This window comes from Sphaerodactylus townsendi, linkage group LG07 (assembly GCF_021028975.2).
Source record: "Sphaerodactylus townsendi isolate TG3544 linkage group LG07, MPM_Stown_v2.3, whole genome shotgun sequence".
Taxonomy (NCBI): Eukaryota; Metazoa; Chordata; class Lepidosauria; order Squamata; family Sphaerodactylidae; genus Sphaerodactylus; species Sphaerodactylus townsendi.
Genome location: NC_059431.1, coordinates 11,830,343 through 11,847,414, shown reverse-complemented (window position 1 = coordinate 11,847,414; position 17,072 = coordinate 11,830,343).

Here is a 17,072-nt window from a genome sequence, read left to right as displayed (position 1 = left end):
TTAGAAACTACGAACGACTCCGTTTTCCTTTGTGCCAAAGCTCACACGCATGTTTTGGATGTGCTCTGCTGTGCTCTGCCTCTGCGCACTCTGCTCGATGTGCAGAGGTTTAATCTCGACGAGGAGAATCTCCAACAACATCAATCCCAGTATTGCTTACTCAGGCTGGCAGTGGCTCTCCAAGGTCTAAGTCAGTGATGGCGAACCTATGGCACGGGTGCCAGAGATGGCACCCAGAGCCCTCTCTGTGGGCACACACAAACAGAGTCGCCCACACACACACACACATCTAGGCTGGCCAGGGCCGCTGGGCTCTATTAGCATTAAACCTAAGACCTAGTTTTGGGGAAGCAGTGTAGGTAACCTTGTTAAGCGCTGTTAAACCCCACTGATTTTCATGCGAAGAACTAAAGCGGGATCCTTTACCTGGGAGTAAGCTTGGTTGCTGGCAATGGGGCTTGCTTCTGAGTAAACCCTTTTAGGGTCATGATTCACCCGTTGGAAGAGTTGCACGGTTGCTTCAAAGCAAAGCCACCAACTACCACCAAGCTTACTCCTGAGTAACGCACGCCTCGGAGCCAACCGTTTTTTCTAAACGAAAACCTCAGTATTCAGATTAAATTGCCGTGTTGGCACTTTGCGATAAACAAGTGGGCTTTGGGTTGCAATCTGGGCACTCGGTCTTGAAAAGGTTCGCCATCACTGGTCTAAGTCAAGAGGTCTTTCATACCACTTTGTCCTTTTGACTGGAGATACTGGGGATAGAACTTGAGGCCTTCTGCATGAAAGGCAGCGGTTGTTCTGCTGAGCCACAACCCCTCCCCTGCTCCCCATTGGATCTTGGTGATGACATAGCTGTTCCTAATTCATTCCAGGATGAGAAAGACGTCTCTAAAGACAACCCAGGAAAGGGGGTGTGTGAACTCTTTTGCAACTCATTCTTTACAGCATTCCAAACATGCAACCTGGTAGGTAAGGCTGCATGAATTTTCATTAAAGACCAGTACATCAAGGGATGAGTCAGGGTGTAGGAAGGATACCATTTATTAAACTAAAGACTGTTTGTGCCTTCAACATTTGCTTTGACAATAGATATCCCTCCAACAGACACCCCTCAATTAATGTTGTCTTCAGAATCAAGGCGAAGCTAACACAAGAATGTGGACAAGCGTCCTTCCTCTCCCCACAACAGACACCTTGTGAGGTAGGTGGGGCTGAGAGAGTTCTGAGAGGGTTTAGACAGATTTATGGAGGAGAAGTCGATCTATGGCTACCAATCTTGATCCTTCTTGATCTCAGACTGCAAATGCCTTAGCAGACCAGGTGCTCAGGAGCAGCAGCAGCAGCAGCAGAAGGCCATTGCTTTCACCTCCTTCAGGTGAGCTCCCAAAGGCACCTGGTGGGCCACTGCGAGGAGCAGAGTGCTGGACTAGATGGACTCTGGTCTGATCCAGCAGGCTAGTTCTTATGTTCTTATGAGAGAACTGTGACTAGCCCAAGGTCACCCAGCAGGAATGTAGGAGTGCGGAAACACACCTGGTTCACCAGATAAGCTTCTGCCACACAGGTGGAGGAGTGGGGAATCAAACCCGGTTCTCCAGATTAGGATCTACCTGCTCTTGTCTTAACCACTACATCACTCTGGTACTGACCTGGTTCATCCAAGGCAAACAAAGGGCCAAAGAAAATAGGGGTTATCTTTGAAATAATAAACCCACTGCCAAGACTTCCAGCAGATCCTTCGAACGGGTCCCTTGCACAGTGGGTGGTTTGTTTTTATTCCACACCTGCCTAACAATTCCTCTCTTTTCTCTTCTAGCAATTTGCGCAACTCCCCGACTCTTAACAGCACAATCATCAGAAGCAATTAACATCCGTGAGGCAACGTAAGAGATCATGGCTAGCCGAGCTGGGAAGGAAACGCAGGCAATTGGATGTGTCAGGAAAGCTCAAGGCAGAGAGAAGCGGGTAGAGACGACTGCCCCGGAGGGGTTTGCGGAGTGCATCCTCATTACCTATCTGGAGTCATCTACCACGCTTCCGCCTAATGCAAAAGTTTGTAGCAGGCTGCCTGCAAAACCCAGCAGAATGGTCGCTTGTGTCAGGTGGCTAATTGGAATTCATGTTGCGGCATCCCAAACTATTAATTTCATTTTGGAAGAAAAAAAAATTCGCCGCTTAAACTGATAACTTTTAACTGCCACAGCTTGGCTCATTCCATATGCAACAAAAAAAGAACCTTTGCTTCAGGTATACAGCATGGTGCAGTGGTTAAGAGCAGGTGTATTCTAATCTGGAGAACTGGGTTTGATTCCCCACTCCTCCACCTGAGTGGTGAAGGCTTATCTGGTGAACCAGATGTGTTTCCGCACTCCTATATTCCTGCTGGGTGACCTTGGGCTTCTCTCTGAACTCTCTAAGCCCCACCTACCTCGTATGGTGTCTGTTGTGGGGAAAGGAAGGGAAAGGAGCTTGTAGACACCTAGAATCTCCGTACAGGAGAGAAAGGTGGGGAATAAATCCAAACTCCTCCTCCTCCTCCTCCTCCTCCTCCTCCTCCTCTTCTTCTTCTTCTTCTTCTTCTTCTTCTTCTTCTTCTTCTTCTTCTTCTTCTTCTTCTTCTTCTTCTTCTTCTTCTTCTTCACAGTGTTGTGCAAAAATCCTCAACATGCAATCAAAATCTGTGATTCAGTTCGTTCTACTTGCAAACGCAATGCCAAATAAACTCTGTCTCAACAAAGTCCTGCAGTTTGTTTCTCTCACAGCTTCTTCAAGGGGGCAGATGTGTTTGAAGTCAGCAATCAGATAGCTTTCACTGTGACTTGTAAAGAAGTGTACTAGTCGACTTCTTTGCTTGGCGATTAGAAAATAAGTTATCACTGTACCTTGTAGTCTTTCTTAAAAAAAATAACTTAGAAAATATGTATGTGTATCATCATCATGGTTACAATATTATATAACAGTGGTGGCGAACCTATGGCATGGGTGCCAGAGGTGGCACTCAGAGCCCTCTCTGTGGGCACACACAGAGTCGCCCCCCCCCACACACACACACCTACCTAGGCTGGCCTGGGCCGCTGGGCTCGATTATTAGCATTAAACCTAAGACCTAATTTTGGGGAAGCAGTGTAGGTAACCCTGTTAAGCACTGTTAAACCCTACTGATTTTCATGTGAAGAACGAAAGCGCGAACCTTTACCTGGGAGTAAGCTCAGTTGCTGGAAATGGGGCTTGCTTCTGAGTAAACCCTTTTAGGGTCATGATTCACCTGTTGGAAGAGTTGCACGGATGCTTCAAAGCAAAGCCACCGACTACCACCAAGCTTACTCCCGAGTAACGCATGCCTCGGAGCCAACCGTTTTTCCTAAATTAAAACCTCAGTATTCAGGTTAAATTGCCGTGTGGGCACTTTGCGATAAATAAGTGGGTTTTGGGTTGCAATTTGGGCACTCGGTCTCAAAAAGGTTCGCCATCACTGTTATATAATTACCATGTTTCCATAGGTTTTGTCTAGACAGCTTGACCCTTGAACATCAGTCTCCTGGTTCACCTGTCTTTACATTAGCATAGGTGGATTCTGCACAGGCCCAATATAACAGGTGTAGGGTGGGTTATAAATTCAATAAATAAGAACATAAGAACATAAGAACTAGCCTGCTGGATCAGACCAGAGTCCATCTAGTCCAGCTCTCTGCTACTCACAGTGGCCCACCAGGTGCCTTTGGGAGCTCACGTGCAGGATGTGAAAGCAATGGCCTTCTGCGGCTGTTGCTCCCGAGCACCTGGACTGTTAAGGCCAGGGGTCCCCAAACTTTTTAAACAGGGGGCCAGTTCACTGTCCCTCAGACTGTTGGAGGGCTGGACTAAAAAAAACTATGAACAAATTCCTATGCACAAATGATTGTAAAATGTTTGATTTCACTTTTCAGCCTTTCTGTCATGGTCTATTTTTAGAACAGTGACCAAAGTATGTCAAGTACAGGGTGGGCTCCAAATATCGTTGGGAAGGCTGTGGAATACCTTCCCCTGTATGCATTCCATCCAACCCAGGATCAGGTATCTTCCTGGGTTCTTTCCTCCCTAGCAGCCAGCGAGCAATTCGCCAGCCTGGCTGATGCCAATGGGAGTGAGGCGGAACAGAAAGCCTGAGAGCAACACATGGAGTAGCCGAGAGGGAAGGGCGGAGCAGGCGTTGCCACATGTAAGGTTTCCAACTCTGGGTCAGAAAATGCATGGAGATTTGGGGGTGCCATCATGTAACTGCAATCAACAGCCGTTGGGGCCGGTTCCTCCTCTCCCTCGAGCCCCCACTGCACATGAATGGAGCCATCGCTGCCATGCCTGGCGGGCCGGATAAATGCCTTCAGGGGGCCACGTTTGGCCCCGGGCCGTAGTTTGGGGACCCCTGGTTAAGGCATTTGCAATCTCAGATCAAGGAGGATCAAGATTGGTAGCCATAAATCCATAAATCTGTCCAAGCCCTTTTTAAAGCCATGTTAGTAGCCATCACCCCCTCCTGTGGCAGCATATTCCAAACACCAATCACACATTGCGTGAAGAAGTGTTTCCTTTTATTAGTCCTAATTCTTCCCCCCAGCATTTTCAATGGATGCCCCCTGCTTCTAGTATTGTGAGAAAGAGAGAAAAATTCCTCTCTGTCAACATTTTCTACCCCATGCATAATTTTGTAGACTTCAATCATATCCCCCCTCAGCCGCCTCCTCTCCAAACTAAAGAGTCCCAAATGCTGCAGCCTCTCCTCATAAGGAAGGTGCTCCAGTCCCTCAATCATCCTCATTGCCCTTCTCTGTACTTTTTCTATCTCCTCAATATCCTTTTTGAGATGTGGCGACCAGAACTGGACACAGTACTCCAAGTCCGGTCACACCACTGCTTTATATAAGGGCATGACAATCTTTGCCGTTTTATTATCAATTCCTTTCCTAATGATCCCCAGCATAGAGTTTGCCTTTTTCACAGCTGCCATGCATTGAGTTGACATTCCCATGGAACTAAATAAATAGCATACTCAGTTCTTTAAACTGGAAATTCCAGGGATTGAGCCTTAGTCCTTCTATATTCCAAGCTTTGCTACTGAGACACGTGGACCAGCTTGTTCCAGAACTGTTTTAACATCCCAATCCACCCTTGCTAGCAATCTCCTGGGGTTTTTTTGTCTGACCTCAGAGTTCATTGAAGAACCTTTGCTTTCCAGTTCTGTAACTCCAGCCCTAATCTGAACGGCCCAGCCTAGCCGGATCTGGTTTGATCTCTCAAGATAAGCAGGGTCAACCCTGGTTAGTACTTGGATGGAGACCTCCGAGGAAGATCCAGGGGTGTTCTGTGAGCCAAGTAATGGCAAACCCTATCTGTTTGTCTCTTTCCTTGAAAACCCTACAGGATCATCACAAGTCAGCTGGGTCTTGACAGCACTTTACACCCACATACGATCCTAGTCTTGTTACATTGTTTATTGAATGTCTTACACTGTCCGATTGAATCACTTTTTATATATTACTAGCAGGGCCCGGCCATGCATTGCTGTGGCAATTGTCCTTCTCATCACAGTCCGCAACCCACACAGATGTCCATGCAGGTCTAATGATCCCCAGCATAGCCTTTAGGGAGCAGCAGTGGCGTAGGGGCTAAGAGCAGGTGCACTCTGATCTGGAGGAACCGGGTTTGATTCCCAGCTCTGCCACTTGAGTTGTGGAGGCTTATCTGGGGAAATCAAACTAGTCTGTGCACTCCCACACACACCAGATGTGTGACCTTGGCGGAGCTCTCTCAGCCCCACCCACCTCACAGGGTGTTTGTTGTGAGGGGTGAAGGGCAAGGAGGTTGTAAGCCCCTTTGAGTCTCCTACAGGAGAGAAAGGGGGGATATAAATCCAAACTACTACTACTACTACTACTACTACTACTACTACTACTACTACTACTACTACTACTACTACTTCTTCTTCTTCTTCTTCTTCTTCTTCTTCTTCTTCTTCTTCTTCTTCTTCTTCTTCTTCTTCTTCTTCTTCTTCTTCTTTTGGGGTGGTGAAATGGAATCCCTCTTTCCCTTTTCAATTCCTATTATTATATGGTGCTGTATTGGTTTTTAGTATAAGGTAACCCTTCCCATTCCACAACGGAACTGTCCAGAGTGTGAATCCCGCTGTCCATGAGGCTGGTTGACACGCGCAGTCCTGGCTTGGGTAAGGCAGAACTAGAGCAAGGAGGCTATCCCAGTCAGGCAGCAGAGGCAGGGTGGCGAGGCGCTCAGATCGAGGCCAGCTCCCTGGGTTCTTAAAGGGCCATGTGCAAAAGAAGCGGAGCCGGTAGTGTTGGTTCGCCCCCACCCCGTGAATTTTCTTAGAAGAAAAAGGCAAACTCCAGTTTGCTTTTAGTAAAAGAGAGCTGTGGCGAATATGGGTGAGGAAGTGGGTAAGTGGTGGTTGGATGTGAGGGAGGGCAGAGTGAGGTGTGTGAGGATGAAGTGGATGTGTATGAGAGTATGTGTGTTGTGTGGTAGCAGTGGGTGAGGCACAGAGAGTGAAAGTTACCTGCTTGTGTGTGAAGGGGGGAACCCCACCTGACGTCTCACACGGCAAAGTGTGTATGTGTTTCACTCCCACTCATATTACCTACCAGAATTACCTATTTACTGTTTTCACTGCACATCTCTGCCCTTCTCTGCGAACATTGTAAGGGCATACCAACCCCTCAGGCCACAGACAGGCTGCACAAACATTCTAAGGGTGACAGTTAAACACAGCCAGCTTCATGGCCTGGTGCGCCAGGAAAAAGACGTTTTACCTGGCTCAGGTATGGACTTTTGGCAATTTGAAGGTCCAATTACCTGCCCGCCACAGGGAGGGATGTCATGTGAAAATTTGGGGGCGATCCGTCCAGCTGTTTCGGCGTTAGGGCAAGACCAACAAACGAATGGTTAGCTTTTTATATAAATAATGCGCTTTGTGTCTCAACAGGAAAGGCAGGCTATAAATGAAGCACATAAACAAGCAGATAAACATCCAAGCTGCTGGTAGCTCGCCTTGCAATTAAGGTGTGACTTTCACTGTATGCAGCAGTCCTTTAACCATTTTGGGACACATTTCATGTTCTCTGTTTTGCAGGAGAGACATACTGTTTTTTTGTAAACATCAATCTTAACACGAACCCGCCTACTGTTTTGTGCTGTTTTAGCTTTGTCCGAATAAAGGATGCTACGTGGATTTGGGTTCGGAACATCTCCGCAGAGCTTTATCGAGGTCTTCATCGCGCTAACCCCATTTTCTGTAGGGCCGTGCCACTCCATTCTTTCCCTGTCACCAAAGCCATTCCATCTCATCTCGGGGAAGGCGAGAGGTCCCGCACACAGAGAAGACAGGCGCGTCCTCGCTTGCAGGACTTGACAAATCGTTTAATCTATTTTGTGGCAGGCGTGTGGTTTCGAGCCCGGCTGCGGTTCAGAAGGAAAGTGATTTATTTAATTGTGCCGATGTGAGCAGAACCAAGTTTTATTATTTAATCCACCGCTCACAGAAACAAGTGGAACATGAGACTCTCCGTTCCCATGATTTTATTCATGCCTCCTGAGTTTTATTAGTATCCTGGAATGTTACTAAATATGGCATTCATTACCTGAGCTCTCTTCCTGTTTTTAATGTGGCAAATATAATATTAGGATTGGCTGGTAAGCACCCGTCTACACAGGAGTGTGACTGGTGATGCTCTGTGTGATTAATGCTGTGGCCATTCCTCCTTTCAGTCAGCACCTGGGTAGAGGGAGATAATTCTACCTTTGCTATGACTTGATCTTTCAGTTACTCCTGAGTAGGCCTGCTAGGTCTGGAAAATATCTGCAAATTTTGGAGGTGGGACGTGAGCAGCCATTTTTTCCAGGAGAACTGATTATTGTTGCCTAGAGACCAGTTGTAAATGGGGAATTGTGAGGTCAGCAATTGGGGAATTGTGAGGTCAGCAATTGTACTCCTGAGCCACAAAGACTTATTAGCCATTAGTGGCTGGTTAGATCTTTGACTGAGTCAATGTTCTAGGTTTGCCACGTTCAAAACAATGACTTAAACCAGTGATGGCGAACCTTTTCGAGACCGAGTGCCCAAATTGCAACCCCAAACCCACTTATTTATCCCAAAAGCGCCAACAGGGCAATTTAACCTGAATGCTGAGGTTTTAGTTTAGAAAAAACGGTTGGCTCCGAGGCGCATGTTACTCGGGAGTAAGCTTGGTGAAGCAATGCTTCAAATGGGTGAATCATGACCCTAGAAGGGTTTACTCAGAAGCAAGCCCCATTGCGAGCAACCGAGCTTACTCCCAGGTAAAGGATCATGCCCAGGCCAGCCTAGGTGTGTGTGTGTGTGTGGGGGGGTGATTCCCCCCCCATGATGAACTCAGTGCAAGCATTCCCACAGAAAGGGTTCTGAGTGCCACCTCTGGCACCCGTGCCATAGGTTCGCCACCGCTGACTTAAACAGGAACCAAGGGCATAAGAACATAAGAACATAAGAACATAAGAACAAGCCAGCTGGATCAGACCAGAGTCCATCTAGTCCAGCTCTCTGCTACTCGCAGTGGCCCACCAGGTGCCTTTGGGAGCTCACATGCAGGAGGTGAAAGCAATGGCCTTCTGCTGCTGCTGCTCCCGATCACCTGGTTTGTTAAGGCATTTGCAATCTCAGATCAAAGTGGATCAAGATTGGTAGCCATAAATCGACTTCTCCTCCATAAATCTGTCCAAGCCCTTTTTAAAGCTATCCAGGTTAGCGGCCATCACCACCTCCTGTGGCAGCATATTCCAAACACCAATCACACGTTGCGTGAAGAAGTGTTTCCTTTTATTAGTCCTAATTCTTCCCCCCAGCATTTTCAATGGATGCCCCCTGGTTGGGCAGACTCCTCTGAGGGACGGTGATTCTTATTCTTGTCCAGTTGTGGATGGATAAGTTTTGGTTATCTGGACCTTTTGTTAGCTGGACCTTTAGTTTTGGTTATCTGGACTTTTTCAACTTCTGTGGTTCTGTGGTGGCCAAAGGAATGGGACTCAGTTTAGCTGTTGTGGATTCTGCACAACATAAATATAATGTATTTAGGATGTCATAAAATGATCCATTTGGGGATTTTGTGCTTCCCTCCTGCTGCACGGAGCTCTTGTCAGTTTTACAGTGGCATCCGCCATTTTGTGTGATGCAGGAGATTCTCCATGGAGATTCCCCACGGAGGTTTCCTCTGCTTGCAACTCATCTATTTGCTATTTTGCTGTCACAAGTAGATGAATAAAGTTTGTTTGGCCTACCGATCCCATGCATCTGTCGTTTTTCCTTTTGTTTTGTTTTGAGGGGGCTGTCTGCGAAGCTACAGTGACAGGACAAAGCTGCAATATGTGCATATTTGTGTCGCCGTAGTTTCACTGACAGTCCCCTCAAAACAAACAAAAAAGGAAAAATGATAAATGCATGGGATCGCTAGGCTAAACAAACTTTATTCATCTACTTTTGACAGCAAAATAGCAAACAGATGAGCTGCATGGAGAATCAGCTGCAGCATGCAAAATGGTGGGCGCAAGCAGTGGAAACGAAAGAAGTTTGGGTAGGGGTAATTAAACATTTCCCGCCTGCTGGTGTTTGCTTAGAAGGCAGGAATTATCTTCAATCTGAGTTGGGGGGAAAGATCGCTAGTTTAGCAATTTTTGAAAAACCTGGGTTGCAAGGAATATAACTGGCTGAATTCATTTTAGAGAAGGGAGCTGTGCAAAGTTCTTTCCCAAAAGGGTTTTTATAACATCCTAAAGGCATTATATTTGTACCGTGTGGAATCCACCTGTGTGCTGTGGAAATATACATAAGGCACTTTGGCATGGGCCTTTTAACCCATTTTGGTATCTGATGGCAGTGGTGTAGCGCCAACGGGACAGGTGGGTGCGATGCCCCAGTTGCATGCCGGCGCAGGGGCAAGGCGCGGGCGCAAGGTACGCACGTGCCCCAGGTGCAATTCCCCCTCTCTCCGCCGCGTCTGATGGAGAATATTTTTTTTGTCATTTCAAACATGCTCTTTAAACTATTACCATTTTTTATGATGAGTGGTTAGTTTTTCATTTCTGTTATCTGAAAGGGCAAATGTCATCCTTTTCTATGAAGCCTTGATCCAGATTGTTTAAAACCACTTTGCTATTTTTAAAAAGTCTGGCTATGTTTTTGCATCTTGGCAGATGACGAAACTATTTTTAGAGCTTGTGAATCAGCTCCTTTTATATTTTTTTTCCCATCTATTTTTTCTAAGTGAAGCAGTTTGCTGATATATTGATATAACAATACAGCAATATATCATTATATCTGTGATAGATTTTTTTTTTAATCTGAGGCAGTGTGGGGGAAAATGTGGCATCATCTGCAATTCAATATAAATCTAAATGAGCCGGTCTGAAATAACCCCTTTCGAAATGATCTCACCTCACTTTTGAAAACATTTGAGATCTTGAAGGATTCAAAGCAAGGTAATATTGTGCAAAGGTCCTTTCGATTATGGATTAAGACCTATCGAATCCTCAATTGAACATTTTCTTGTGAAGATGAATTTGGGATTTCAGAGAGCTGAAGTTTGACTCTGGGAGATCACCTGGCCGGCCACCCTTCAACAGACATACCTGGATTATTAATTGTATTTGCACGCTGCTAGCGCTATGTATTGGATAGAATTTTGTTGTTATTATTTAGTTGGAATTTATAATCATGAGTAAATTTATGCGTTAGTATAGAACTAGTTGGTACATGTTCTGTTTTAATTTATTATCAAATCTTGTTATAAAGGACCAGACTGCAAAAGCAGTCTGCGGTACCAGGAGGAAGCTCACTCAACTAGATATGCTTTAATATTACAGAGGGTACTCAGATAAGGAGTAACAAAATCTGTTTTATCAACTTTTTATTTCTTGTCTTATAGCTTTACTTAACTTCTATTTTTAACCTCCTTTCTTTCTCTCCTCTCTTTTGACCGGATTGTTCAATACAAGGAATCTTGAAGCTGAAAATTGATATTGAAATTTCCTCCTTCGGAAAAACCTAATTAGATTCTGACAGTTAGTAGAACCTTTTCTGAAAGTTATGTGATTCAGTTATGGAAGATAGAAATAGGTAGAAAATACTGTAATTATTATTTCTTTTTTCCCCTTGTTTATTATGGAAGTTTAAAACCGGTCATGTTTATCACTTTCCATGTTATTCTTGTACTATATGAAAATAAAATTTATTAATTAAAAAAAACAACAGACATACCTGGGTGGGAGTCATCTGCATATTGGTGACAACCCAGACTAAAAATTCTGACTAGCTGATCTCTGTAACTGGTCTCTGCAGTCTGGAGATGAGTTTGTCGTGATATACGAAATAAAGGTTCACAAAAGGTTCATCTTCTAGTCAGCAGAAGTTTGCCCAACAAAGAGGCCGGAGACAGTCAGTCTAGGGACAAGTGGCTACAGTAACCTTTAACAGGATTGGTGAGTTCAACTGTGACTCTAGACCAATGAGAGGCTGTTGCCGGGGTGGGGGAAAAGTATCCTGCTGCTTGAATGTATAAAATGCAATGCACTGTATACGCTAAGGTCAGAGTGAGTCTAAGTTCTGAGTGTTGAGTTCAGTATGTGTTCAACTTTGCTCTTGCTGAAGAGTTCTGTATAGCTTTATAGTCTTGTATAGCATAGTCCTGTGTAACCTTGCAACTGCTAAAGTAAAACCTTCCTGTGGAAAGAACATCTTGCGTGGAGAGTATTCTTTTCCAAGAGTGCTAGGAGGTTGCAGTGTGTGCAAGAAGACTATAGACCTTCTCATCTTACCAGAGTGGCTCTGCTTTAAACTCTGCTGATAGAATTGTCATTCCAGGAAATGTGCAGGCCCTGCCGGGAGGCTGGCAACCATACTTGGAGATCCTATCGCTAACAGAAGAACCTTCCAAGACCTAACATGACCTCGATGAAAGACTTTTAAGTGTGACTGAAGGGATGCGGCTCAGTTTTGGTTGTGTTCTGTGGTGAACAAAAATGATGGATTGTGGACATGTTCAACCCTAATTTCTTTTGCTACCAGATCTAGCATCATACTCTAAAGATAAATATTTTTGGCTATAAAAGTAGTGTGCCCTCAATCCAAGGAGAAAGAGTGTCTAAGATAGTTCCAAAATGAGAAGAAACCCTCTCAGAGAGCTGAAGTTTGACTCTGGGAGAGCAGCGGCGGCATAGTGGTTAAGAGCAGGTGCATTCTAATCTGGAGGAACTGGGTTTGGTTCCCCGCTGTGCTGCCTGAGCTGTGGAGGCTTATCTGGGGAATTCAGATTAGCCTGTGCACTCCCACATATGCCAGCTGGGTGACCTTGGGCTAGTCACGGTTCTTCGGAGCTCTCTCAGCCCCACCCACCTCACAGGGTGTTTGTTGTGAGGGAGGAAGGGAAAGGAGATTGTAAGCCCCTTTGAGTCTCCTTACAGGAGAGAAAGGGGGGATATAAATCCAAACTCTCCTCCTCCTCCTCCTCCTCCTCCTCCTCCTCCTCCTCTTCTTCTTCTTCTTCTTCTTCTTCTTCTTCTTCTTCTTCTTCTTTGCTATCTGTGAAATGTCTTCATTTTGAGAGGCTTCCATTTAATTTTTTTTTAGCAATAACTTGTCTAGAGATTATCTCCAAAAGAAGCATCTTTTTACTGTTCTGTGTCTTCATAATTTGAAAGATATTACCGCTTTCATTCCCCTTTGTTCAGGTGTCAGCCGGGGCAGAGTAAATCATTCATAACACACTCCGCATCAGACGAACGTCAGCTCCTTTTCCGCACACGGCCACGTTTACAATTTCATTACATTTATTAATATAATCACTCAAAACCAAGACAGCTTTCTTTGAACACATGCACTTAGACGCACCGGTGCACAATCCATGGAGCATAGATCAGAATTATCAGGGCGTATTTTCCATTCAGACGGGACAGATTTAATGTTTATAGAGGGGACTGACAATATAAAGTATCTGACTATTGCCAATTTCAGACTGGAAGGGACGGAAGTGAGATCTATAATGCTTTAGCGAGTCTTGAATAATCTGGATTTAGGGCCTGAAAATTTAAAAAGGCTATTGCTGTGGCTCAGTGGAAGACCTTCTGTTTGGCATGTAGACGGTCCCAGATTTAATCCTGGCATCTCCAGGTAAAAGGACCAGGTAACAGGTGATGTGAAAGTTTTCGACTCCAGAGAGCTGGTCTGAATGGAGAATATTGACTTCGATGGACCACAGGTTTGATTCAGTATAAGGCCACTGAAGGGCAACAGCTATATCTGGTATAATCCTGTCAAGCAAAGTAGCAGGCGGAAATGTGGATTGTGCGGCACGTCAAATTAGAATAGTTATCAGTCAAAAGACCAGTCGTTTTACCTCAGAAGTTCATTAAAACATAAGGACTTTACTTAACCTGAGAGAGATATTGACATTATATACACAGTATCACACAATAGTTACATGCATGGTTTGTTACAGTTTGGTTGTGTTACAATATCTTTTAGTCTAGTCAGAGCACATTTATGTATCATTTAGTTTACAACAGTATACAGAGCATCTTTCTTTCAGTTAGTCAGTCAGGGAGTCTCTGAGTGTGTGTGGTGAGGGAACAGAACACTACCAACGGATTTTTAACTGTCACCTTTGGAATGTTCGTGCAGCTTCCCAGAATTCCCTGCTGCTCTTGCTGCTGCTGCATGCAAGCAAGGCTGGAAATTCCAACACCACTTCATATGTGTCCTTGCCTGTTCAAAGCATATTCCATACCCTCCACACTGAAGAAGAAAAGGAAGAGTTTGGATTTATATCCCTCCTTTCTCTCCTGTAGGAGACTCAAAGGGGCTTACAATCTCCTTGCCCTTCCCCCCTCACAACAAACACCCTGTGAGGTGGGTGGGGCTGAGAGAGCTCCGAAAAGCTGTGACAACTAGCTCCCCACACTGAATGAGTGTGGTGAGCTAATTGTTAGATGTGTAAAAGTGCTGTCAAACTGCATTTGACTTACAGCGACCCCGTATCATCAGGCTTTCGTGGCAAGAGAAAAGCAGAGGTGGTTTGCCATTCCAGAGGTGGTTTGCCTTCCTTGCAGAGGTTTCCTTGGTGCTCTCCTTTCCAAGTACGCATTCAAGAAGAAGAAGAGGAGGAGGAGGAGGAGGAGGAGGAGGAGGAGGAGTTTGGATTTATACCCTGTTTTTCTCAACCATAAGGAGTCTCAAGGTGGCTTACAAACTCCTTCTCTTCCTCTCCCCAAAACAGCCACCCTGTGAGGTAGTCCTGAGAGAACTGTGACTGGCCTAAGGTCACCCATGTGGAGGAGTGGGGAACTGAACCCAGTTCTCCAGTTTTGAATCTGCCTCTTATGTGGAAGACTGGGGAATTGAAGCTGGTTCTCTAGATTAGAGTTTGCTACTCACGAGGAGGAGTTTAGAGTCTGTCGCTTGTGTGGAGGAGTAGCAAATCAAACCCAGCTCCCCAGATTTGAGCTCGTTACTCTTAACCGCTACACCGCACTGCGCGAAGTTGCACGCATGGCAAACCAGAATGACAGAGCGCGAATTTGCTGTCTCCATTCATTTATTAGTAGCTTTATCTTGGAACAATGGATATGACACTCGCTGTGTTTCAAGACTTATTCTTCCCACGTTCTGAATTATGAATGGTTCATTCACAGCAGCAGCAGTAGTAGCAGCAGCTTGTCTTTTAGTTCATCCATAACTTCCTATCTCCCAATGCATGCAGTTGCCCAAAACTGGGTCAAAAGGAAGCTGGCCTTTACACCCCTGCAGCAGAACAAAATTCTCAGCACACTCATTAGAGATTGTCTCCATCCAGGACGGACGACCATGCAGTTGGTAGCGAAGGACAGCACTACACACAGTGTAGTCCATCAACCAATACACAGACATGAACTTTCTTGGGAAATCCTCGACACCAAACAGATTTTCCTGGTATTGTTGGAGGCTTTCATGGCCGGAATCACTAGGATGTTGTGGGTTTTCCGGGTTGTATGGCCATGTTCCAGTAGTATTTTCTCCTGACGTTTCGCCTACAGTGGCGTAGGAGGTTAAGAGCTCGTGTATCTAATCTGGAGGAACCGGGTTTGATTCCCAGCTCTGCTGCCTGAGCTGTGGAGGCTTATCTGGGGAATTCAGATTAGCTTGTGCACTCCCACACACGCCAGCTGGGTGACCTTGGGCTAGTCACAGCTTCTCGGAGCTCTCTCAGCCCCACCTACCTCACAGGGTGTTTGTTGTAAGGAGAGAAGGGCAAGGAGATTGTCAGCCCCTTTGAGTCTCCTGCAGGAGAGAAAGGGGGAATATAAATCCAAACTCCTCCTCCTCCTCCTCCTCCTCCTCCTCCTCCTCTTCTTCTTCTTCTTCTTCTTCTTCTTCTTCTTCTGCATCTGTGCCTGGCATCTTCAGAGGATCTGGTGGAAGTAAAGCAAGTGGAGTATATATACCCAGCGTGGGAGAAAGAACCATCTGCAATTGTTAAAAGTGTTGAAGGTGTAGTTTACAAGTGTAATTTGCCATGTGTTAAGTTACTTTTAACAATTGCAAATGGTTCTTTCTCCCACAGAGAGAAGAGAGATACACCTCTGAAGATGCCAGCCACAGATGCAGGGGAAACGTTAAAAACAAGATCTACCAGACCACGGCCACACAGCCCAGAAAACCCACCACAACCAGTTGAATCCGGCCGTGAAAGCCTTCAACAATACAGATGTGTATTGCTTTTTGCTTGTTTTGTTGTTTTTATGGTTGTGTAAATTGCGTATGATGGTTTTATGAGTAATAAATAGGTTGCTTGGCGTTTTGGAATGGATCTGGGATGTATCATGATACACTGGTGGACGTTTAATAAAGATTTATTACAAATAATAATAATAAATGTATGTGACTCTAGGTAAAGCGATGGCAGTAAAATTATGGCAGCCCCCTTTAGAGATGATTCTTCAGGTTTATCTTCTACAGTTGGCATGAAAATCACTGGGATAATGCACATGTAATGTTTTGTACGCTAAAAAAAATCTCTATATAAATTATTTCAGGATTCACTATTACCTCCTGTAAAAGAAAGAAATGTGTGGCTTAGGTGATACCTAAGTGCCCCCTAGTGGTTCTTTTATACATCCTAGTGTGATGCTCCTATATTCTGTCTCTGCAATAAGTATGCAGAATATATCAGACCAGATTCAGAGACCTTTATTAGGCATATACAATAAAGGGACATAAAAGAGTAAATCCAGTAGAGAACAATAAAAGCAACATGGACAGAAGCCAAGGGAACCTAATCCAAAACGCGCAGCAAAAATTTGGCTATGATTTCCTCGGGATTGTTAAGCAGGAAAATCCTCTTTGCATTGATAGGAAGATCCGAGAATTGATAGGAAGATCCGAGAATCCATAGTTTTGTCACACAAACATATAACTATATTGTTTGTCCACCCTTCTATTACACCCATGAACATTAAGTCATTATTTAAATCAATATTTATCTTCACCAGTTTCTTGATATATAACAATACAATTGTCCAATTTTTTTTTACTTCTGCACATTCTATCCACATATGGCTATAATATGCCTCTTGGTCTCCACAGTCCCAGTATTTAGTCCTTTTATCATGTATGCTAGTTGTTTTGGTGTTCTATACCATTTTAATATCACTTTTCTTTCTAACTCCACATATTTCTCAATCTTTATATTTTTCCAACTGTCTATTAATTTTTCAGTATTACCAATGTCTAGAAATTAGAAAGTCATGTACGCCGACCCAACCCCCAGTGTGGCCGTGCGGAAATGGTCCAAGTCTTGTTCTGCTGGCAGGTAAGCAGGCTCTATTGCATAAAACCATTCCATTCAAAGGCTGGCTTGGGGGTGCCACTCTAGGATTCCCCCAGAACTCTATAGTATACCATAGAATTCCAGGCTGTGCTTTTGCCATGAAGCTGATTTACATAAACCTGACCTAACGTCTGCTGGTTGCAAATGCCGGGCTGCTGACCCTCCTTATGTAATTTTCCTGAACCAAAATGG